Below are 324 nucleotides of genomic sequence, written 5' to 3' on the forward strand. Positions count from 1 at the left end.
GGTAATGGCTGAGTAAGAGAAAATCGGTAGCTCCCAACTGCCCTGTCATAGGGAAATCCATAAGGTTCCCTAGGAATATTTTTACTTTTTCTTAAAATTAATTTTAGTGAGAAACAAATAGCAATGAGATAGTTTCAAAACAGGTTAGTAGGACAGTTACAATAATTAATACATTGCATATTGTTGTATTCGTAGTAGTTATTCATAGTATAAGATGCAGAAATGATATATTGTCAAACACTAGTAGTACAAATCATTTTCTCATTGAATTAAGAAAAAGTAGCTGTATAACTATCCTAACTATGTTGTATATGCATATGTATG

This window comes from Octodon degus, unplaced genomic scaffold, assembly GCF_000260255.1.
Source record: "Octodon degus isolate 3935 unplaced genomic scaffold, OctDeg1.0 scaffold00217, whole genome shotgun sequence".
Taxonomy (NCBI): Eukaryota; Metazoa; Chordata; class Mammalia; order Rodentia; family Octodontidae; genus Octodon; species Octodon degus.